At 42.1% G+C, this 23,651-nt stretch overlaps 1 protein-coding gene across 1 annotated transcript in view; it reads right to left on the bottom strand.

Moving 5' to 3' along the window:
• Positions 1-23,005, bottom strand: part of SULF1 (sulfatase 1) — a 168,901-nt gene extending 145,896 nt beyond the window's left edge. The window contains exon 1 of the mRNA XM_040625851.1: positions 22,457-23,005. The gene's annotated coding sequence lies outside the window, so the exon portion shown is untranslated. The remainder of the gene's footprint in view (positions 1-22,456) is intronic.
• Positions 23,006-23,651: the final 646 nt, after the last annotated feature.

The raw sequence follows: 23,651 nt of genomic DNA, 5'->3' as shown, positions 1-23,651 counted from the left end.
CCCCCCCCCCCCCCCCCCCCCCCCCGCCCAAGCTCGGGTCTGAGAAAGTTGTGATTCACCCCGAGCATCAGTCCTTCCTGCTTCCCTCCCTCCCCAACTTCGCTACCTCCTCTTTCCTTGAGATGGTTGATTCTGCCCGGTTCCCGGCATGGCTCCCCGACTCCCCCAACCCCTGAGGAAATTTCTCATCCTGGTATTCAAAACTTCCACGTGTCTCCGCACTCATTACCAACTTCCCAGGCCGCCCTCAGCCTCACCTACCCCAGCACATTAGAATATGAATCATACTCTAAAGATGGCCTTTCAGTTCCTTGGCTTCCTAGCCTTACTCACATCCTCCTCCTCAGCCTGGAATGTCTGCACACCCGTTTCCTTCAAAGCTTAGTTAACTCCCGACTTCCCCACAAAATCCTTCCCAAATCTCCCCTCTTTTGTCTCTGCTGCTTCTGCTTCTCTGCTGCCATTCCTCCTGTGCTGTGCGCCTTCATAGGTTCTCCGCGCCTTACGTGGTTCCCCAGGACTGCCCAGCGCACAAGGGGGCCTGCGCCAAGCCCGCACTTAATGAGTGTGTACTGGATTTAACTGCCGGCCGCTGGACCTGATCTTACCTGGGCCGCCAGCCCTGGAGTGCAAGGGGCCCGGGCTAACACCCGCAGGCTCAGGTGAACGCTGCGGCAGGGTGGAGTATTGATCATGGCGCCGGGCCATAGGCTTACAGTGTGTGATATCCTTTACTTTTGTGTATGTTTGGAAATTTTCATAAATTTTAAAAAGAAAATGAAAGTTAAATAAAACGGGGAGGGGAGCATCCAACCTTGACTTGAGTCAGCTTCCTCTGGGATGTAAGTTCGTGAGGATAACCAGATGGGGGAGGCGTCTACCGAGCCTCTGCTACTGCACTTTTAGAGCACCTATAAAGTGGAGCTTACTTAATAGAATGCCAGGAAAATCCCCCAAAGGTGAGATTTTTCAGAAATCAGACTTCTGGGATGCATTTTATGGGGGAACCCCTCCACTACTGAAAGAACGCAGCCTATCACAACAGCAGGTCCACGAACGAACGAACAACAGCTCTCTGGTGAATTGTTTTATGATACGGGGTGAAACAGACCGTGAGCTGCCAGGTACTGCATTTCTTGTGGCTTCGTACTAAAGTGCTCTTAATAACATTTCCCCTGTTATTCTTTGGTGAAAACAACGTGCTTTAAATTCCATCTGTGGTGGTTGGACTGACCTTGGTGTCATTTAAGAGACTTGGGGAGTGTCTACACAGTACACGCTCTCCAACACATACAAAATGTTCAGTCAGTTAGAAGAATGTTCCCGCCTCCACTAGCTTGGAACAATAAAAACCAATTCAGGTTCTAAAGAGAAATGATAGCCTCAAGTTCTTGGGGTTTTGGCTGCAGGAATGACAGAGGTCTCATTCCAATTTAGCAGTTCATGGATAGGATCTTTCCTTACTTTGTCCTGCTCAGGTAGGAGCCGTAATGTTTATTATAGCTACCATTTATGAGGCCCTCCGAGGTTCCAGGCACTGGCTAGATGCTTTACATGCATTCTTAATGTAGCACTTGTCTGAAAAGAGAGCGATTTTTATCTTCACTTTTCAGATGGAGAAACTGGTAACACAGCTAAGGGAGTGAGACAGGAGGAAGATTTGAACCCATGTCTATCTGACTACACAGCCTACAATTTTTCCATTCTGCGGAAAGCTGGCAGGAACTTGAGAGAGTAGCTCGTCTGCTGGTTTTCAGACTGGATTCTTAGGGACCCTAGGCTCTTGAGGAAGTGATTTAGGAATCTTTGGGGAGGAACTGGGCAGGAGGAAATGTGAGGGAGAGACCAGGTCAATTGGGCTGGGGCTACTCTCATTGGACTCAAACAAAAAGCTTCATTTCTCTTTTACAGAGTGACTTTAAGTTTTGTTTGAAATGAGGGTTTTGCTACTAAAGAAGTGTTTTAAAACTCTTGATCTAGTTTAACTTCCTCCTGAAACAGTATAGAACTTGGGGGCCACAGAGATTAAATACCTTGCCCAAGATTTTATAAACAGGCCCAGCATTAACATCAGATGTCCAAGCTTCACCTGAAACCATTGGTCTCCCCATATCCTTTATCTTCCCAGTTGTTAAGTAGCAGGGAAAGGGAGAGATAGTTTGACCTGACTGTGTTTCCTGACGGAATTCTTCATGACAAGTGGAAGGCAGAAACACCTTCACTTCAGCGAGCTAGACCATTCTTGGCCGTTTGGCTCTAAGTCTCAAGTTAGTCAACATTCACCTTGTGACAAATTAAAATCAAGTGAGGAATTAAATATGTAATTTGTCTGGATGATTTCGGGCTCTCTTCCTCTTTTCATTCAAATCAGTGAGTAGCAAAGGATACTTCTTCATGAATCATCTCGCTAATTATATAGGCTTGGCCTGAGAATACTCTCACTAGAAAACCGTTTGCATCTCCATATTTATTAATCCAGTCAGAAGCAACTCTCTTCACATGAGACACAGTATGTGCGGCAAAGACATTACTCTTAGAGGGGCCAAATATAGCCAAGGGAAAGTGAACTCCCTTCCCTCCCGAGTGGGAAAGGCTCCCCACCTGGCCAGCTTCCTTGCTTCCGGACCAGCTGCACTCCACCTGGTCGTCAACCTAGTAAGTTTCACTTCCTGGCCAGGCCACACAGTCACTGAAACAAGCCAACCGTATCCCGCCCTGGGAATCAAGGTACACCTCACCCTCTTGTTACTACAAAGCCTGCAGCCCTTTCTTGTTCACTCTGTTCCCGAATGCAACCTCTGTGTGACTCCACAGGCGTGCAGTGTCTTCCTCCCCTGGGCTGTGAGTGTATGTGACGGACAATACGCTGTTGATCCCATGTGCGCAGTGTCGGATGTCCCGTGTTTGGCCATTCTCGAACCTTAGGTCAGGACTTTCCTCACCGTCAGGGTGAAGAGGAGGTGAACAAAACAATGACCAGACATGAACACGAATACTAAATGGAATTTTCAGAGAACTACTGCCAAACATCACTTCCTTTGGAGTGTTGCTAAGTGTCAGGCTATTTGCAAATAGGAATGAATTTTAACTGAAATTATGTCGGCCAGAACTGACCTTTATTAATTTCGAGGCCCTAGAGCTTTCCCATCTGCTCTTTTTAATCTTTATCATTCTCACCTGGAGGTTTTCGGGAGCAACAGTACTGTTCTCTTTCCTGAGATGCCTTAAGTTTAGCCCTGCCTAAAGGCAAAAGAATAAAAAGATGACCCTACCGTTCCTGTCATTTAAATCTTTACTAACTGCATTCTTTCTGTAAAATGTAGCAGAAAGAATTTTTCTCATCTCCACAGACAAGAGATTATAATAAACAGATCTTCTTTCTCCGCATCAGAAACATTCCAGTATTAATATATTTCCAAATTCTGAGCCCTAGAAACAAAGCTTTAGATGTAATTTCTTTTCCTATTCATGAGATTTACAATAGGAAGGTCATGTTTGTACTAGATTTCGGCTTGAAATTAATCTTCTTTTCTCCTCAGCATTTCTATAGAATCCAGGCGCTTCATTATTTAGTCATTTCCAAATATTAAATGCTTGTCATTCTTGAACAACGATCTAATCTTCCCTTTATGGGTGGAGAAACAAAGTTGTGGAACTTGCAAATCATTGCCAGGGCATAGATCACTCTAAAGGTTATGGCTACCCATTGAATTTCTTTCCTCCGTGCATTCTTAAGACTACGAAGTAAAAGTGTAAATTGTTTCGTAAGCAGCATGTATGGCCTCCGCTGACTATTAGAAAGTAGTCACTAAAAGCTCATTTGCATTCTGCCTTACAAGAGAAACTTTATGGGGCAAACAAATATATTCAAACTCCACAACCAAGCCTAATGCCGAGGCTGTGCTAAAGTCACCCCCCCCCAATGCCCCCTTTTCTGGCCTGGGCCTCACACGGATCAAAATATATTCTTAGTTCAGTTGAACAAGGGTTCATTTAAACCACATCTGCTGCTCATCAAACCTCTATTTTAGGAGTGGGGAATTCTTTTTCAGAGATAGATTCTGTCTGGAAGATCTATGGCCGCAAATAGTCCTCACTAAATTTCACAACATTTTACCAACATATATACAGTACCCGCTTTTATGTGATAATAGAACCCGGGCAAAACCCTGCACCCCCACTTCAAAGGATTCCTCACTTGACTAATTCTAAAGAGTAAATTGATTTTCTCATCATTTGTTGTATTTGACAATAGAAAAGCTGACGCAGCAACATTGCTAACATAACAGCTCATTTCTATTCAAGGGGAAGGAATTTGCGTTAATATTCTTAATGACTGGCATCTTTATGAGAAATGTGAAATCCTTTATCCTTAGCAATAACCTGACTAGGATTAAAAAGTACTTGGTACTTAGAACGGAAGTCATCTGTCAGGAAAAGTTATTTAGACTGATGCAAATTAACTGAATAAATTGGCTTCCTAATTATGGTGTATATATTCAAGTTTGTTAAAATTGGTTTGAACTAAAGCATTTGGAAAGGATCTTTCAAGAAGCGATCTGACATTCTGTTGGAGGAAAAGATAACACATTTATTTCACATTTCCGAAGGATTTCTGGAAATGATTTAAGAAGCAAGGGCATGTAAATCAAAGGAAAACACATTAAGTAAGCATGTGTATGTCTCGCTTCTTTGCAACAGCGATAATGCCGTACAGAAAACATGGAGCAGCACGTGCACCGCGATGCCCTAGATTCGAAATCACCAATAGTGTTTTCCTGGGGGGTTGTTTCCCGCTCTCTCCAGGCTGGCTTGGGCATAAGCCCGCCAGGCAGGTCTCAGAGATGAGCACTTCGGCCGGCCCTTAAGAAGCAACGTACAGACCAGTCTGTATTCTGGAGGAGTCGTTCCACCCTTAATGGGCACAGGGTTGCACACCAGTTAGCAAGTTTTTATTGGAAGCTCAGTCTTCTCTTCCTCACCAGCTTCACAGCCAAACTTCATTTAGCTTTTTACCAAAAAACCTAGTAAATTGTGGGAAGAAGCACTTTACCAGAGTTGGAGATTTAATTAGTCTGCGGGAAAAAAAGGTGTAAATTGCAGGAAAAAGTAAACCGCTTTCACGTAATTAATGACGGGGTTTTACCGTTTAGCATTTATATAGAACTTTCTTTGGAGACACAGCATTGATTTTGAGAGAGAAACTGACTTGGGTCCAAGTCCTAGCTTTACAGGTGTGTATTATTTTCATCTAGCTCCTTTACTCAGAACTAGAATGACTAATAGAGCCTTAGTGTGAATAGCAGGGTCTATCCTGTGCTAAGGACTCAGTATCCTTTGGTTTCTCTTCCCTTTTTCTGAGAGTCTTTTACAAAGTTCATGTCCTAAGCATGAGTTTGGTATCATTTGCCCCAGCTGAGTAAAAAATATATTCCTTTTTCAGTAAGCATTAGCCAAGGGGTGATCCTATCAACAGTTGCCTAGGTTTCTGTGTTTAAATATGAATATTTAATTATATAAAGGAAAACAAGTGGGATCTCTGTAAAAAGGCAGTGATTGATAATCACTAGCAGTAACACGAATGTTGTTGTGACTTCAGCCTGGGGGACAGTTATTCAGGGGATCGGGTAAACTCAGGGTGTTGGGGTTTGTGTTAGAAATCCCAACAAAGCTTTTGCTAGAAAACAGTGGGTTAGAGAGATGTAGAAAATATGAACAGAGGGAACACCATCTAGGAAATTCAGTATGTGCCAAATTCAGATTGTCCCCTCCAGTGTTTTTGTGAGTAGGTGGAGGAATAAATTGCACATACAAAGACGTATACGCCAGAGAGGGGAGCTGGGGCAAAGCGCGGGAGTGCAGATTGGGCTGAGAAGATGAAGAGAAAGCAGGAGTTATGTGGGACGGAGACCTACAGAGCATGTACTCTTCGAGGGATGCTGGTGGAGGATGTGTGGGGACAGAGACAGGAAAAAACCTCGTTCTGCAGAATCTGCAAGTACCCGTGTCTGGGGCTGGCAGGTGCGTTAGTAAGAAGAATGAGAGGCTAAGAGCCAGAGCCTGAGGCAAGGATGACGGACAGCAAAGGGAGTGATAATGGGCCGTTTCTGAAAGGAATCGCTCTATGCTTTAAACCGGTGCCAAGCTGAGTAACCTGAGACCTGATATGTGACTGACTTCCATGCATGTAGTTTTTACCCTGAAATTTCCTGACGCTGCAGCAAGGTTAAGTTGTGCACTTAAGGTATCTGTGTGCTGTGCTCATGTGAGGGGGCCAGGACGGGGGTCATATTACTAATGGAGGAAGGAAGAAGGTGAATGTGGTCTTCTCACTTCTCAGCTCATCTAACCATTCTTATTTGAGGAAAAACATATACAGATGAGTATTACTGAAAACCTTGGAGTGGGAAGAAACCACAAAAGGGAGGGCCGAAAGTGTGGGTTGGAAGAAGAGAGGGAAAAATGTATGTTGTATATCCTACCGCTTATCCTGAGCTCCCCTCTTCCCTGACTGGTCCCTTCCTGCATCATTGTTCAGTGGGTGCCTGTGAGGGCACCTTATTTATTTTATTATTTCATTTTGTGTTTATTTGACAGAGAGAGAGAGGAAGGAGCAGAGGGAGAGGGAGAAGCAGACTCCCCAGTGAGCAGGGAGCCCAATGTGGGACTCAATCCCGGGACCCTGAGATCATGACCTGAGCCGAAGGCAGACGCGTAACCGACTGGGCCACTCAGGTGCCCCCTGTGAGGGCACCTTAGAAAGTCAGCTGGGTTTACTTTTTATCCCAATTGGTTAGAGCAAAAAGAAAAATCATGAAGTCCAATCAGCAGTGAGACTGAGCATTGCTTTTTGTCATGTAGACAAGAGGTGATCCTCTAAGAGGTTATCCAGACAGTCAAATGCCACGTCTGCCCGATCATCGACAGAGCAGTTCAACTTCTGGAAAGGCCTTTTTAAAAATGTGAAATTTGTTTGCTTTTATTATTTCTTCTTTCTGGCTTTGAAAAGATGTGCTTTGCTATAAAACTGAGGTTTGGCGAATTGAACCAATTTAATTTTTAGGTTTTGTGTTTAAGTATTTAGATCATGACATCTTAAAAGCTTTTTAGAGCAATCTGAACATCATTCATTCACTTGGCAAACATTTATTGAATGCTTCCTGTGTGTCAGGGGCCGCTGTTGATGTAACTAAGATGTGGTCCTGCTTTTTCATCCATATGCTTTTCCATACAAACTATGTTCTTGGAAAGAATGTTGTCACTCACAGAATTTAAAATTACTGGATATATGATAAAGAAATTGGTTAAACTATCAACCAGGCTTAAAGAAAAAAAAATAGAAATGTGGAATAAGGACGATTTCATTAATGATAGGGGGTCTGGAGTGGTCCAGGTGCTGACTTGGTCCCTGCAGCTCAACTCTGTCAGTCATGTGAGTCAAGCTCTCAGCTCCCGTTTCCATGTTTGCATGATGGGGGCTCCAGGTTATAGAGTTGTTGAAAAAAAATTAAATTAGATGATGTATATAAAGCAGTTACTTGTACACGGCAGGCAGGTACATAGTTAATCTCAGCTGTTATTATATGTAATATTAGTAAATAAAACAGGCATCTTTCTCATTTTGTTCTTTAAAAGAATGTTCTTTTTTTCTATTGCTAAATACAACATGAGCCCAGGAAGATTTAGATATGATCATCAGGGGTATAAAAAGGCATTGGAACATCAAGAGGATGTATTGGAACGAGTACTGGTTCTGGAATTTTAGGACCTGAGTATCTGTCTGTAGAATATGACTCTGCCATTTAGTGGCTGTGAATAATAATGATATGCTACCTTCATAACCTGTTTCTTAACCTGTAAAATGGGTCCATTTCTGCCTGTGTTATCTACTTCATTCAAGGAATTAGGAGGATCAAATAAGTAGGGTTGTAAAAATGATTTACAATGGGTAATGTGATAAGTAAGTTACAGTTAAATAATGAGTGTTCCTGGGCTGTGTACTGATCCTTGATGACTGACTGGAGAAAGGTGTGGTTATGCTTTATAGATACTTGACGTGGGAATTACTTTTCAACTTATGCAGAAATAAATGATAAGTTTGGAGGAAGTGTGGAGAAATAGAAGACCTGGATTCTAGTTCCTCCCGGTGCTGCAGATCAGCTCTATTTGCATATGTGAATTCTTTAACTCCCCTGTGTCTCTCTAAAAAAATCTGTGTTTGAAAATAATTACCAAAAAACCCCCACTAAGGTTTGGGGAGTTGAGCTACCTTACAGAAAAGTTGCCAGAATAATTTACTCAGGTTCACCTGTTGTTAACAATATGCCCCAATTCCTTTATCAATTGCTCACTTGCTCTCTCTCCCCTCCCTCACTGAGAGCGAACTTTCGAGTCTCTGGGGTGAGCGAGAGAACAGCAAAGATGCTCTCACACTAGGCGACAGAACTTTGGGTTATATTCCTCCTGCAAGGACTTGAATCTTTATGCTGTTTTTTTACTTTACCCATTTGCGATTCTGGGGTGGTATTTTTTGGTGGGGATTATGAGCACGGTGGAGAAGGCCGAACTAGAGAGCTGTAAGGAGTTTAGTTAGAGCTCAACTTTACTTCTTTGGGTCCTCCCTTGAAGTAGTGAACGTGCCCTGCTTTATTTTCATTATAGACAACGGCTCAAAATACAGATAGGAAAAAGGAAAGCGTGTTTACAGAAGTGTTCAACGTGCAGGTTTAGTCGAAGATAGTATAACCTAAGCATTTTCATGAACCAAAGAAGTAATTTTCATAGAAACCCTTTTTGGCGTTCGCTGTCATAAGGTTTAGCTCTGTGACAAACAGGTAATTACTCTGCCACATTATCTTTACATTCTCGGCAGAATTCTCCCTTTCATCAGAAGTTGGAATACTGGTAAGTTTGATTTCTTTATAATTCCAACCAGATTTGTGATCACATTCTCCAGTGGAGTGAAATACGACCAATAACTTAAAAATATTTGTACAAATACTGCTTTTCCGCGCACATATTTCTTTCATTGCCCTGAAAATCATAATGGCTTCCTTTAGATACTTACGACAACAACAAGAAAAGGAAATCTAGAACACGTTTTAGAAACAAAACTGTTTGTCAAAAAGTCAAAACCACACTTGAGTATTCTAAATTAATCTTTTATTTTGAATTATTAAATTGTTATTCTTTATAATACAACACGAAAAAATGTAAGTTAACGACTAAGAAATACATTTATAACCCAAGAATGATTGATTTTACTTCCCTTATAGATAAATCAGTTTTAAACATAAATAATACAGATAGATAATGGTATATACACTCATGTAACTTATTAAGCTATGAGGAATATTGCTTTTCTACTTCTCTTGGGAAAATTCCAGTACCCGAGTAAGAATTTCAAATGTTTATTTCTCAAGGAGGTGCTGTTTCTGAGGAACAGCTCAACTGTTCTAATGCAATAAGGTTTCCCCAATAGTGAGAAAATGTGATATATTTTGAATCGCTTGAAGCACGGAGCAGTGAAATAGAAGTTAGAAGACACGAATTCTGATGCTGATTATTCCATTCACCACCTCTTCAGAGTTGGGTTGGTCCTCTCTCAGTTTTATGCGCGCAGATAGAGTGGATCTGCTTTGCTTACCCAAATATTGCAAATTCCAATGATTTAGTTCAAGTAACGTTTTCCTCCAATGTTTTGAAGGAATAATGATTACTATTGTCATCATCATTTGGGTAGCATCCTTTGAGCGCAGGTTAGAACATGCCTCCACAAAGAACGTTCTCTATACTAAAGCTATGTAACTTTCATCTGTAGCAACAGTGCCTGGGATTTGTGTGAGAATGGATTTTCTGCAAGGAATATACCTGAACAATAAATGCTTTTTCTTGTATTTGTCCCAGTCTCAAGAATTCTCTACAATACCTGATTATTTATCTTAGCACTCAGCAAGAGGGCCCATGGTCACAAACAGAGGTGGGCTCATACCTTCGCATTCTTATTAGGTCCTAATGTCCAATGGACGCATGAACTCCCTTTGGTCTTGGTAGAATTTCACTGACTTGCATTTCTTGGTGAAGCCTAGCTTGTAGAAGTTTCTCTGGTAAGAATGAGTTTTGTGATTTTCGGCGGGTGTCTGAATAGCCACCAGGCCTCAGTTTCCTGGATTTTACTTAGATGATCTCTAAGCTATACCTGTAACATTCTGTGTTCCACAGTAATTTATGTAACTTTCCTGGAAAGGGAAATTAGGGAAATTATCCCGAATTCTAAAGTATTTTTAACAACTACAAGAAAAAAGATCCAGTAGCTTTGACAGAATGTGTGTTAACTTCCTTTTTCTTTGGCGTAATTTAAAGCTTGTCATCTGACTGGCTAATTGTCCTACAACTGAGAATTCAACTCCTAGCCAAAGAATTTTTACAATCAAATCCTAGTACAAAATAAAAAGAGAGAGAGAGAGAGAGAGAGAAGCAGGATGATTTCTATGGAGTTGATAGGGCATTTTAATTTATGCTATGCATCAGGTAGTGAATATATTCATTCAGACGACACGAGTCTATGTATCTGTCGCTATCTCTGAAATTCTTGTCTAGCCGTAATTTTGCAGGTCCTTAGAAACAGAATTGTCACAAACTCCTCAGTTCAGCTCTCAACAGAAATTAATTGATAACATAGAATCCTGAGTGGCTGGCATGTGAGTGACACCCAGCTATACAATTTCACATCTGATCAAGGAAGATGGGAATTCTAGTTGGCCTATTGTCTATTTGAATCTGTTTCTGGAGGGAATCCAGCTGGCTCAAATGCAGCCCTGGAAAGTGATGTAGGCAGAAGACGGAAAAAAAAAAAAATTAAGCCAGAGAAGCAGCACGTAAGATAGTGCCTTCCACATTATCCAAAGAATTGCCTGGTGTAACTATGGATCCTCTGCTGATTGGTTGGCTAAAATTGCTCAATAACCAAAATGCAATTTTCTATCCCGATTGTCCTTAAAAATCTACGAAGAGTAATAATAAATGCAAAATTGTACCTAATTAAGAGCTAAAATTATATGACAAGATTTTAAGTGGTGAGCACCTATGAGAAGGAATAGTTCTATTATGGGAATAGTTAGGAAAAGAAAGTTCCATGAAGGGAATGGGGTGATTTTTCTTCAAGACTGGGGTGAAATTTGGACATTCAGAAGCGTGATGGGAGGACAGCCCCAGCCCAGAAAACAGTATGAGCAACGCTTAGTAGTAGAAGTAAGTGGCGTGAATTCCAGAGCCAACGCACCAGCTTTAGTGAAGAGCAGGAAGTGTAGACGTGAAGTGGGTGGTTATAGTGGAGACGATTATGCAGGTCCCTAAATGCTGATATTTGCTTTAGACTGGACGCTGTAGAAAACGGAGAGATGGCTGTTTCAGGGTAATAGCAGGACACGGGGAAAGAGCGCTAAAGGAAGGTCAGCTTAATGGTGGTGTGTAAGATGAGTGGGAATAAGGAAAAGATAAAGAACAGCACTCGATTTAGCATGAGGTGATGCAAAACTGGATTAAAGTCCTTCCCCTTGCCCCCCCCCATGCCTTTCAGTTTCAAGGGGAATGTTTTCTTCATTTAGGCTTGTTTTAAGGGAAGGGCAGAGTTTGCCAGTAAAGAATAACGTAATCTAGATGGGGGGCTGAGGGGTGGGGTGTGGGGGAGGCAAAATAAAGGCAAAGAGGTGGTGGGTGGCATGCTCCTGAAAGGTTAGCTGGTGTGTTCAACATCACAATACTAATGGTAGCCCAGTTCTAGAATCCAGGTTTTCAAGGTTTTTCCCACTGTACCACCTTGCCTCTTTTTCCTAACTATAACACTACTGCCTCATTCAGCGAATTTTATTTCATTGCTAATACCATTTAAACTTATTACTTGCCCACCATGAAATATGGTTTACCTGAAGCCAATGAGGCAGTCCAGTGGCATGTTCTAAGCTTCCATAGGGGTTATGACAGTGGCAGAAGCAATCATAGGAACACCTCCAAATCCACTTCCGGAACTACTATAATGGTTGATCGGAATGGTTGATCAACAACGGATAGCTATTTTTGGAGCAAAACGGCTAATGAAAATAATAATTGCTATATATGAAACTATAGTGTATTTTCTTTCTGGGTTTTTTTTTTTTTTTGGTCTTTATTTTGGTGTCAAAAAAGTGACTCTCTAACAACATATTTTGGCTACATTAATATTTTTTCCTCTTCCTCTGAATTATTTTTTTTTTTTTTTAAGCAAGGGCCGCACTTCAGGAGGTCTTTGTCCCTCTGAGGCGGGCCTACAAGTTGACCATGTAGGGGTAGAATCCTGAATTGAAATCAGAATTTAGATGGTCTGAAGTTAAGAAGTTTAGGGATATCAGCTCCTGTTCCACACCCCAATCTCCCCGCAAGCACACTAGCCCACTGATCTAAGGGGGTACGAGATGAAGAAATCTGAGCCGGTCTTAAGCCTGGCAGCAGAGCCCAGCTTTCGTGCTTGCTGCAGACGCTGTTTGTTGATCTAACTATGGCACTTGTGTGTTATATATTTTCCCCTTGGTTCATTAAGCTGGATGTCTCATGGAGTACCAATTAAATCATTAGCCATTAATAGCTCTCAAATATCAACTGGCTCATGCCAATTAGACCATCATGCATGGCAACCCTGAATGAGAAATGGATTACAGGTGCTGTGACTGAGGCTGGCATTTCTCCCATAGGAACCAGGGAACGTGGTTCAGAAAACTCAGTTGAGTAAAATAAAACAGGCCAAAGTCTTCATTAAAAACTTGAATAGCACCCAAGTCCCTTTTGAGGAACCAGAATGCTGTCAAGTCTCCACAGGTCAATGCTATTCCCACAAATTTCTAGTAATAAGACTACATTTTCATTCCAAATCTTGCTGACTCAAGTAGTTTATTCTTTCAGTCATGCTGCCCCCAACATCTAGTGTCAGAGTTGGAAATGGCAAATACAATCTTCTATGTATAATAAAATTACACCTAATCTATTGACTATCCCTTGACTTAGTTTAAGGAAGTGACTAAAGCATGTCTTCCCTATTTTGAAGAGGATCTTAACATAAAGTGTGGCTGAAACAAGTAAAATAAAAGGGCGAAGTGAGAGGGGATGCAAAGAAAAGTAGGGGGGAACCTTTCCCAAACCTTAAAATTAAGAATGATTTGTCTTTATCGTGAATGCAGAAGGGAGTGTCTGTATCATTTGTAAAATAAGTCATTCATACATTCTGCACAAGGATGTCCAACTCATCTCTTCTAAGGTAGGATCTGAAGTTTTATGAACAGAAGCAACGTCAATATCTCATTTTGTCTTGCTTCTAGACTCTCTTTAAATTATACGTCCCTCTCCACCAGCATTTTCTTAGTCGAAAGAAGAGAATTATAGGTATTCAGCAGAGGTGATTTGTTATTCTGAGTTGAAAATTCATTACCTCCCCCAGCATTTAAAAACACTAGAATAGTTGTTTGGCCAACCATTTTCTTAATCTAAGAGAAGATCCTTTTTATCTAAGGAATATATCGTTTTAAAAAAAAACAGTTAAGGGGAGCCTGGGTGGCTCAGTAGGTTAAGTGTCTGCCTTTGGCTCAGGTCATAATCTCAGGGTCCTGGAATTGAGTCCTACATGGGGCTCCCTGCTCAGCGGGAGCCTGCTCCTCCCTCTGCCCCCCTCCCATGCTCACTCTCTCTCTCTCTTAAATATATAAATAAAATCTTTTTTAAAAAGACCATTATGCATTCTATCTTATGAGTCATCGATTTCATGTTTAAATTATGTTATGGAGCATTTATATAGACATATATATTTGCCATGATTGTATTATAAAGTTATCCCAGGTGTAGTTATTAATTTACAGATACCAGATAAACATTTGTTCCATAATGACCATTGTCATGTTGGAAATTTATGGTGCTACAAAATGAAATTCTACTTCCAGGACCCCCGTTTTCCTAAGGTGGTGTCACCATCCCCGTTTGCTGGGTTTGATACTTCAGTGTCATTTCTGTCACTTGTCTTTCTTTTGTCCTCTATTTGACCAATCACCAAGTTATTGATACCATTATTTATTTCTTCATAACCTTTCTTACATCCGTCCTTTCCTCATTCTCAACATTGTCATCGGGACTAGGCAATGTTTTTTTTTTAGACTTTTGGTACCCTCCCAATTGTCTTATTCTCTCTCTTCTTTCTCTCTCTCTTTCAATCTCTCTCTTTCTTAATCTGTCTCCCCCCATTCTTGAAAAGCATACTGCTTAACCTTCCTAAAGCACCTGTTTAACTATAAAATCCAACTTGTCTACTTGATGTGTCAGAACACTCCAGAATCTAGCCTACTGTAGCTCTCACATGAAATGCTTGAGACAGAAGAGAGTGCAGAGTAGAAGCATCAGAGAACCACACTCTTTCTTCACCTCCCTGTTCTTCTTTCTTCTTTTCTTCTATCACTCCTCTTTTCTACCTTTCTCCCTTCCTTTCTTCCTTCTCCTCTTTGCCTAGTGCCCGCCTTCATTGTATTCCCAAAGTGCATCCATGCAAATGCGCGGATTCAAAAATGCTGTGTCCTAATGTGAAATTGACAGACCTGGCTTAAGTTCAAGTCCTCACCCAGGCGGAACTTTCCTCCATCTTGGAAAAAGATACAGCTGTGGGAGCGCTCACTATGGTCTATGCCTGTGTTAAGCATCCTAGTTTTATTATTTCATTTAACCTTTATAACAACCCTCTGTGGTACCCATATCTCCATTTTACAGAGAAGGAAACTGAGTGAAAGAGAGGGTAAATAAATTGGCCCCACACAGTTCTGATTCATCTGCTTATCGACCTTGAGCAAAGTCTTGCCCACCTCAGGTTCCAGTTCCTCCCACAGGGGGCTCTGTTGATGCCCTTTATATTTAATTAGAACAAATAATTGATACTTAATGACCGCATTCTTTGCATTACTACTAAACAATTGTTTGTGCGCATGTCTCCTCACACCTGAGCTAGATATTCCTTCAGGGCGGGTATGGTGTCCTGTATTATTTTGTATTCCCCTCCACTTTGGGATTGGGATAGAAATACACAGGAAGCTCTCAAATACCTATGGAATAAACGAATTAACAAATCAGTGGCACTTTCTTAAGCCTGTTCCTTCTGGCTCCGACTCTATTTAGAAGGCGCATTAGGGCATCAGCTCAACTGCTAAAAAGTCATTTAAGCTGTTTGGTATTGACTATATCCCCCAAATCTCTTCTACTAAATATAGATCTTATATATGAAAAAGATGGTGACAACACACGTGAGGCCTCTCACGTGGCGTCTCAAATGACAAATACTACATCAACTATGCTTTTATTCATCTGCTATATTCAGAACACTTTTCTTTCTCTTAGCAGCATGAAGCTCTCAAGAGGAAAAAAGGAGCACGTGAATTGCAGGGGCCTCTTTGCTGGGATGCACTTCTTACGCATGAAAGTTAAAAGCTGAAGTTAAGAATATCTGGATGCGATGCCAAGCACATCTGTTTACGCGGAACTTCTATTCAGGGGAAGATTGATTATTGGCAGGTGAAGGTTAAGGGGGAGGCTTTAAACTGGCAGGAAGTCTATTCAGAGGACATGTTATATTATAGAAAGGTGATTTTGGTGCTAAGCCATATTAGTGATATGAGTTTGAAGATAATATCCACAGGTGCACACTTCTAAATTAATTTAATAAATGCACACTTGGCATGCAGTTAATCTTTTCTCACCATGACTGTGGTATAGCTAATATCTTATAAGAGCCGAACTTTCAGTTTTATTTTAAAGTCATACAGCAGGTGTTATAACGATATGCCTGAGCCATACAACACACCACGAAACTGGACAACAAAGCTCTCTGCAATTCGGATTTCTATTTTGTTCATTAGGAGTGTTCTATTACTGCTCAGAAAAGTGGGACAACTCTTAGGCCGGTATGTTTTGGGCTTCTTTCATCAAGCGAATGGATTGAGAGGGATTCTCCTGAGTTCTTGAGGCAAATTGATTTTCGGTTTTTTATGAAGTGAAAAAGTTCATAGAGGATTAGCTCTATTTGCAGATGGGAAAAACTGGACCACAAAGTCATACTAGTTCGGGGTTTCAGTTAATTGTGGCAACAGAAGAGTAATAGAATAGAGGAACCTGTAGCTAAACTGAAGACCTGGGTAACGCAAAAAAAAAAAAAAAAAAAAAAAAAAAAAGATTAAAACTGAGGAGAACACAACCGAAGCAGAAATACGTGAAGGTCGATAAACATCTATGTCGGAGCCAATGGTTTAAGAACAGAAAATTCAATTATTGTAGTTTTATAACATACGGGGATATGTGATAAAAACAAGTCCCCATCTTGCTACGGTCCTCTTCTCTTACAAAAATGTCGAGGCTGGCTCATGCGTTTATTACCCAGGTGAACTTTAGAATTCTTCTTTTACATTCGAGCAGAGTCATCTGTGCTCTTGCCCGTTCCCCAACTCCGCTCCCACTGCCAGTCATCTCACCTTGTGTGAAAAATGTCACTAGGATTACACAAAATGTGGAGATTAATTTTGGGACACTTTACCTCTCACAATGAGTTGTTTTTGTTTTTTTGTTTTTTTGTTTTTTTTTGTACCCAGAAACATGGTGTGTCTGTTCATTTATCCAGCATAGCATTTTAATATCCATCTCCCCCACTATGGTTAAATAGCGGCATGTCCGAGTCCTTTGGATTCACATTTTCAAAAAATGTACAAATAGTGTCTCACAGATTTGTAGCTCTGTGGTTAAAAAGAAAATCAGAGTGTAAGGAAAAGTTTTACCTTTGAAGGTGAAGTGGAGAGCTAATTTTCTTTCTTTCTTTTTTAATTAACAAGGTTTAACAGATGACTGTGCAGTGGTACAAGGATCACATAATTTGAGGGCAAAGAGAGTGCGGTTAGTTGTTGCAGCTGAGGGGAGGTCGGCAACATAACTGTTAAGGAAGGTTCTCGACCTGTTTGCGGGAAAGGGAGGTATTTCCAGAAATACTGCCTTGTCCTTTATCCTAGAGGAGTTCCAATTTCTTTCCTCTCCCTGGCCTGGGGCAGGTGTAGACCAGATGGTCAGGATTGGAAAGACTATCCTTTGATCTGTCCCAAGATCCTGAAAACTGCAACCGAATGACCAGTGTCCACGGACATGTTTGTGAGATGGCATTCAGTGCTTTGTGAGATAATTTCTCAGTCAGCTGCCCTGCTGGGGAAAGGGCACAGAGAGAAGGCTCAGTGTGTGATGGTGGGTGCGGAGTTTGGGAACAGAACGGAGCTCAGGCTGATTGCTTTCAGCTTTTTGTGAAATTTGGTTTGGAGGTGAAGGACGGCAAAGGTCCAAGCCCCTTGTTTTGTCTAAATGGTATCTTGCTTTACCAATTATTTCTGGAAGCTTGACCTGACTCCTACAATGTTTTGCCAAGTTATTATTTCTTTCTAAATAGTGGGTCCGAAGGAAGGAAGAGGAGCACATGACCCTTTGGTGAATTCAGCTCCCTGCTGGGGTCCACTGCTCCGACCCTTTGTTTCCCCAGCACTGCAGCCCAGGGCCTGCTCTTTATTATCTTTTAATGCAGGACCCAGGACTCTGCTCCTCCCTGCGAAGTGTATTCAACTGTCACCATTGTCCCCACAGATCCATTAACTCAGTTGCTCCAAACTCCTAATGCCAAAAGCGGCCACCCCTCCATCTCCCTCTCCCACTTCCTCTGCTCTCCCCTCCCTCTCCATCTCTCCCCACGTCCACCAATCTCACACTTTTGAGCTTTCTTCCCCTTCCCCCTGCCTTTGGTGGCAGAAAAGGTTAAAGACACACCATAAATACACAAAATTAATGACTAACAAGAGATGTGTTCATCTCAGCACAGCCATGCAGCTCGGATCTATTATCTGTACCTACCAACTTTTTTTCTCTCGCATTATTGTCATGCGCCAAGCCACGCACTTTATGTGTTCTCTTCACAACGTCCTCAAGGTAAGTATCTTTGTCTCTGTCAAGACGCTGGATGGTAAGTCACCTGTCCAAGGCCACTCAGCTACTGAGAGGTGGTCCTTAGATTAGAACACAAGTCTGTCTAAACCCAAGACTCTACTCTCCTGCTTCCAAAATCATAGTTGAAATTCTATACCATAAGGGGCAGCTAATAGATGTCATTTCTACCATAGTTACAGAAAGCTGAAATAGATGGAGAGCTGTCATTATAATACTCAAACTTAATTTGGGGCAATAATTTCACATTCTAAGTGGAATTTTTTCTAAGCTACCCCCACATACAGCCAGTCAGGTGTCATCTTTTTTTTTTCTTTTCTCTCATGGGCGGAGACGGCTCTAAAGTGGGGTACCCAGAGAGAAAAGTGTCTTGCATGTTGGAATGTCCCTGTGAGCTAGTCGATACACACTTATTAGTATCTTCCATGGGAAACAAAAGTGGACCAAGCCAGTCCCTGTCTTAGGAGACTTCACTCTACCTCAAGAGTCAAGGGAGAAAACGGCAAAGTAGACAACAAGACAAGAAAGCAAATGTGCCAAGTTCCACCCATGGATCACTAATGGTCAGCTTCAAGGGAAGGAAAACATCACTGTGAGATGTGGTAGTCAGGGGAGGCTTCTCGGAGGAGATGGGACTTAAGCGGACATTTTGAAGGATGAGTTTAGAGAGGTGATGAATGTTCTACACACAGTCTCACAAATGTGGAACCGGTAAGAACAGTGCTCATTTTGCAGACAAGCTTGAAAGCTAGAGTGGTTGGGTTAGGAGAAGAGACCAGGAGGGGGTGGGAGCCGAACAAGCCAGCTGAGCTGCAGGAACAGGAGACTTGGGCTGCTGTGTTGATTTGGTGGAAGAAACACAGTTGGAAAGTTGGGACCAAATAACAGATGGCCAGCATGTCCTGTGAACTGCATTCTGTGGGTAATGAGGGCCCACGTGGTAGGAATTCTCAGCTCAGAAATGCTTTGACGGAAGCAAAGTTCTAGGAAGCTCAGTCTGCAGGGGTGGACAGAAGAGGGAAATGGAGGCAAGCGGACCTGCTAGGAGGCTGCTGTAATGACCCACATGTGACGTGATCCTTCTGGAGCGGTGGCTGCGGGCCAGATGTGAGAGATGTTCGAAAGGAAGGACTCACAGAATTTGACGACAGATTAGCTATGGGGGTGAGGGGGATATTAGAGAGAGGGAGAAAAAAAAAAAAAGCTAACAGGCTAATTCCCCTCCTTCCCAGCATATTGAGATAGAATTGAAAATACTTCAAATAGGAAACACATTTCAGGACAAACTTTTTCCAAAAATATCTTCTTTCAAATGCCTCCCCCTACCCAAGGATCTAATCTAAAGTAAAGGTAAATTTACCATATGATCATAGAATTAATTTCATACATGAGCTTCTTTTCCCTCAAAGTCAATAATGATGATAAAAATAATAATCTATTTAGAGTCTGCGCCTTAAACATTTTAATCCCCTTAAACGTACTTCACGCTTTCTACACAAAAATATTGTACAGGGAAAAAAGAACCAGATGTCCTGACCTGACCCACTGGTTGGCCTCATCCACATGGCAGTGGTTGGAGAAAGCTCAATACTGAGGATCACAAACCTTGCTTTATGGATTCGTAAAGAGTAAACCGCTTTAAATCTAAAATACAAAAGGCACAACCCCCTATGCATTCCCACATGGATACAGAGTCAGGAGAGGAAATGCAAGGTGTCACCCTTGACACTTGTCCCTACTACTAACTATCACAATGGAAAGGACCACAACAATGTCCCCGAAGTCACATAAATTTCCTTAGAAGGAAACAGAGAAGAGCCCTTTTAATTCTTTAATGAAGATTCCCACTCATAAGCTAGCACCAGGTCAGTGGAGATTTGGATTCATGTATTTGAGTTTTCCACTCCGCCATAAAAGTGGATTTTGCAACTTACTGAATCGAGCTTTCAGAGGGTTTTTCACCTCTGAGATAGCTCACTGCGCGCCTAGATAGCAGGACGCATCCGCAGTGCAAATGGAGATCTGCACTCCCGGTTATTTTTCCCTTCACTGGGAGGGCCCGCCTTGGCGCTCAAACACTTTTCCAGCTGTTGCGATACTGATGGGAACTTCATGTGTGTTACCAGCGCAAGTGCTGTCAGGAAGAAACCAAATGTCAAACGGAGGTATGTAGAAGTCACCATAAATATGTCTCTGAATGTTTACCATCTGGAACCGTGGATTTAGATTTGACAAGCACTGGGATTGCCCTGTGGGCACTGTCTTTTAAGCAGAGCCTTTTAGTGGAGCTAAGAACTTCATATTACTTTAGCCCGGTGGGGGGAGGGATGACACACCCCTTTGCCTTCTCAAGGTGTGAATTTATTATTTCTCAGCCTTTCCTTTTTTGTCTCCATCCTGCCTAATGCTGCATACAATGGACTTTGGTGGGGGGGGGGCGGGGGGATGTGGAATTGTCCCGGGTTGTCCAAGTCCTGGGCCGGCAGCCTGGTGGTCAGTCTGCAACGTGAATGACATCTGCTGTGGGGCTCCCACCGCTACTCGGAACTTGGCTTTGTTAGATGCCATCACAGCGCACCTCCCCGTCCCGCGAGGAGGAACTTTACTTTCTCCGACATACTTCTGCGACAGTGAAACATGGCATGGGTGGTCAGCACCATACCTGCTACGAGCTATGCTTGGAGCCCTCAGCCTAGCAGAACCCGAGACACGAGTTTGCCTCTCTGTCTTTATTTTTTTAAGCCCAGTTCCATTGTAAAGCCATAATGGAATGACTGGAATTCCAGAAGACTTCAGCTTATGAACTTAGTCCTATTTGGGTTATGTAATATTGGGAATCGGATAATACTCGGTCGTAATAACTGCCTGGTTATTTATGAGGAGGCTTTCTCATGGAAGGCTTGGAGACCACAACCAGAGAACCCTGCGAATCGCAGCTAAACACCATACTGAAATGTTGGTTTAATCATCACTTTTTAAAGAGAAGATGAAAAAATATCAACTGTCTGGCTGCAAGAAAAAATGTATACTGCGAGTGGAAACATAATTTTACAGGCATCTTCATACAGCTGAATACAAAAATCACAAAGCTCTCGCCATAAATCCTGTTGTTCAGCCTATGAAACAGCTCCTGTTTCAGAATAGCTTCTATACAGTGTTATTCATCGAATGCCTCACCTGCAAAGGGTAAGGGCAGTGTTGGGTTTCTCTACCAAAGGTGAGAGTCCAGTAGGAGCGAGAAATCTTGAGCGCCACGGGCATATGCACCTGGGTGTAGGAGGGCGAGTCTGCCAGGGTGCAAAGAAAGTAGCTCACTGACTCACCTAGCGGGACCAGAAATTTGAAAAATGAAGATTTTATGTTTTGATCCCTGTAAAAACAAGGCATCGGTTTGAAAGGCCTTCTTTATATCACACCTTCAACGTAGTATATACGCCCTGTTGTTACATTCAGTTCGATTTAATTCTGGTGGGGCTTCGGGCAGAGGGGCTACGTGACCAGCTACTCACATGCACGCTGACAACTCACTGACTGTTGCTCCAGCACCGGATGACCATTAATTTCCAATGACTAATTTATAATTGAAACCTTTTTTTTAATGTTTGTTTAGAACCCAGCCAGAAAATCTATTTCCATTTAATTAACACTTCAGATAGCCTGTTTAAAACCTATAAACGGAGTGACTTTAATGATCCATTACAGAGATGCTACTTTAGTTTTCAATGACTTGTAAAACTTTCACAAACAGATCTGCAAATGAATTACCTCCATCTGCTCCCCTGCAGCTGCAAGAGGATAAACTCCGTGAAAGAGCATTTTCCTACTTCCTCCTTTTCTGCTTTTCTTCTAGCTCTAAGCATTTTTGTTTTAAAGCCGATCTATCAGCTGCTCAGAGGGCAGCCTCTTCTCTTAAGGAGTTTTCAATCTCCAAATTTTTGCTAAAAACACTTGGGTCCATCATAAATCAGACATAATGTACATTGAAAAAACCGGTTAAGAAAGCATTTCCATCTCGGCTAGCCAACTCAGAAATAGACTCCTGAAAGGATCTTTATAAGCTGAGTGGTAAAAATGCAACAGTTTGAAAGTGCATTTTAATTCTGAAAGCTAAAATCAATGCTTTCCTGGCCCGATCTGTCCTTTACGAACAATTTATAGCTCCTGTTTGGGGTGGGTACCGAGGATATTAAAGCGTACAAATACCAAAAGACATTTTCCTAGCTACACCTTCAAGAGCAAGGCATGGGGAGTGTTAGTTCTGTAAAGACAGCCAAGCACCGAGCTATGCTCACTGTTATCTGTCCGCCGTACAATAGCAGCATTGATAGGATAGTAACAACTGGCTTTGACAAGTGTGCTGTACTACCATTCCATTCAAAACTATGTTGAGAGAGAGAGAGGGAGAGAGAGAAGCATTCGATGTCTTTTACTTTACCTGAAAAAACTGCCTTTCTTGTGGCTGCAGAAAATGAATTCCTCCTCTTCTTCCAAAAGCAAAGTAGTTTTCTTGCCTGCAACTCTCACTTGGAGAAGACCACACAGCTCCAGCAAGGCAGCCTTCCTGCTCCTAATCCCCACTCGAATGTGATGACACACACTAACCCCAACCATCTGGTGAAACACGTCCTCAAGCACTCAGCACAGTGGTGTGTCAAGACAGGCTGCCCAATCCAATCGCTGGGGCTGGGTGTCTCTCACCGACTGGAGGCTGAGGGCAGGACTGAAACTGGAGGTCTGAGAACTCCCAGTCAAGTAACCTGAGATTTCAGAGAGAAAGGACGGCTATAAAGAGAGGAGAAGTGGGAGGTGCTAAAGAGAAGGTGGAGGGAATGAATTATTCTTGCGGCCAGTTGTGCGTTACTTTTCACAACTCCTGGTGCTCCCCGGGGACGACTGGGACCCTCCGAGGTATGCACAGAAACACTAAAAATCTTTTCCTGCCAACCTGGTGAGGGCAATCTTCTGAGTGAGGCACCCCCACTCCCCCCCCCCAACATACACATACACCACCACCACCTCCAGGAGATAAAAGATTCATCCTGACACACTGATAACGTGTTAATGTAGGAGTAGCTTGCACTGAAATGTGACATCTACATTTTGAGATCTCAACTCCTACCTTCCTTTGATTAGCTCATGGCTGCCTCCAACATTCCAGGGAGAAAAGGGGTGGGGGCACGGCTAAGAGCCACAACTCGTCTATTCCCACATACAGCTCCTCACTGTTTGCCACAGGCTGAACTTCAGAAAGAGTCAATGGAAATCATTTTAGTTTCTACTCATGTAAAATAGCACACACTCCCATAGATAAAGGTGGCTTTTTTAATCACTTGCTGCTTTCACAGACATCTCTTTGTAAAAGCACTTGGTACCAGAGGGCTGCACTCTGTCATCGATTATTTTTATTGGCTTCTAGTTAATTGCACTTATAATGTCCATACAGCTCAAACAGCCCATTAACAATTTTGCTTTGAAATGTTTTCAATTTTTGGTCATTTCAATACCTCCTTCTTAGGTGCGTTTCTTTCCTTCTTTTTTCTTTTTCTTTCTTTCCTTTTTTTTTTTTTTTTTTTTGAGTTCTCTCAACTGTTTTACAGAACTAATTACTTTGATAGCAGTCTGAACCAGAA

This window comes from Ursus maritimus, unplaced genomic scaffold, assembly GCF_017311325.1.
Source record: "Ursus maritimus isolate PB19 unplaced genomic scaffold, ASM1731132v1 scaffold_9, whole genome shotgun sequence".
In the NCBI taxonomy this organism is placed as follows: Eukaryota; Metazoa; Chordata; class Mammalia; order Carnivora; family Ursidae; genus Ursus; species Ursus maritimus.
The sequence above is the reverse complement of the archived record's forward strand: the minus strand, read 5'-3'. Positions and strand labels throughout refer to the sequence as shown.